At 49.7% G+C, this 1,160-nt stretch overlaps 2 non-coding genes across 2 annotated transcripts, besides 2 other annotated features; both read right to left on the bottom strand.

Annotated features, from left to right (window-relative positions):
* Positions 1-64: 64 nt before the first annotated feature.
* Positions 65-87: a sequence feature (AT_rich).
* Positions 88-135: 48 nt separating this feature from the next.
* On the bottom strand, positions 136-206 carry Tc00.1047053428921.20. Its single transcript, XR_008254298.1, has one exon. It is a non-coding gene; the product is annotated as an H/ACA snoRNA, TC9C2H1 (small nucleolar RNA).
* Positions 207-258: 52 nt separating this feature from the next.
* Positions 259-308: a microsatellite.
* A 31-nt stretch (positions 309-339) lies between these two features.
* On the bottom strand, positions 340-419 carry Tc00.1047053428921.10. The gene has a single exon (XR_008254297.1). It is a non-coding gene; the product is annotated as a C/D small nucleolar RNA (snoRNA), TB9C2C6 (small nucleolar RNA).
* Between the last annotated feature and the right edge of the window lie 741 nt (positions 420-1,160).

Here is a 1,160-nt window from a genome sequence, read left to right as displayed (position 1 = left end):
CCGCTCCATGGCTAAAGTCCCTTCTCCACTAGTGGGGGCGCTTGTGAAACAAGCAAGATGAGACAATAAAAATAAAAAAATAAATAAGAAGCAGACAACACGGCCGAGGCATTCCAGCAGCAGAGGCAAAGCCACTCTCGGACCACGTGAGTGTGCAGCAAGGACAACGCAGCGGGTCCAGGACACAACTCCAATGTGGTCCTTCCAATCCCAGACTGACAAGCTGAAAGTAATAAATAAACAGCGCTTTCATTCCCCCACCCACCCACACATACGCACACACAAACAAACACACACACGCACACACAAACGCTCGCGTGTCGCCATGGGACAGCACTCTGCGTCAGCAACACGATTTGCGTCACAGCATGTACTCAGATGTTGCTGTTAATTGATCGGTTTTGGGTGCTCATCGTCCGCAGCCGTGCACACGAGGTACCTGCGGCGACGCGGAGGGAGTGGGGTGCATGGGGATGCTGAGTCCCGCGAAGTGTGCTGGGTAATTACGGTGCAGTCAAAACTGACAAATAATGCAAGTCATTGTTTGCATTTTCCCACTGATATTTTTAAACAAGTTAAATTTGCTTTGTTTTCCCCTGTGTTGTTGAACGTTTGAATCATTTTTGCTAATCCGTGCTTATTTTGATTTAAAAAAAGACAAATATAATGAGAGTAGAGGTATCCGTGTTAGTTGTTGTACGTCGGGTAATCGTTGTATCCGACTGCTGTTCTTGTGTAGTATGTTTCTGGTCGCGGCTCGTTGAGGGGCCAGTTGTGTTGGGCCCTTTCAACGAGATCGGGGTTCGCAATGAACTTGGCGCCAAAAGCCACGGCGTCGACTTTTCCTTCCCGTATTTGCTGGTCTGCCTCTTCGAAATCGTAGCGCAAGTTGGATATTTTTACACCGCTGTAACTTCCACGAACCCACGCCACAACGTCGCCAATCTGCTCGTTGACCATGTCGCCGCGCAAGTAATGCAGATAGGCAAGCGAAAGTGGCTCAATTTTCTTGCATAGATGCTTGGTTAGTGCCTCCGGGTTCGAGTCAATCATCCCATGCACGCCGTTTAGTGGGGAAATGCGGAGCCCCACGCGGTCACTTCCCACGGCATCGCAGACGCTTTTGGTGACATCGTAGATGAGTGGCATCGTGTGTCGAT

Source organism: Trypanosoma cruzi, assembly GCF_000209065.1.
Source record: "Trypanosoma cruzi strain CL Brener chromosome Unknown tcruzi_1047053428921, whole genome shotgun sequence".
Lineage (NCBI taxonomy): Eukaryota > Euglenozoa > Kinetoplastea > Trypanosomatida > Trypanosomatidae > Trypanosoma > Trypanosoma cruzi.
This window is presented reverse-complemented; position numbering and strand designations above follow the sequence as displayed.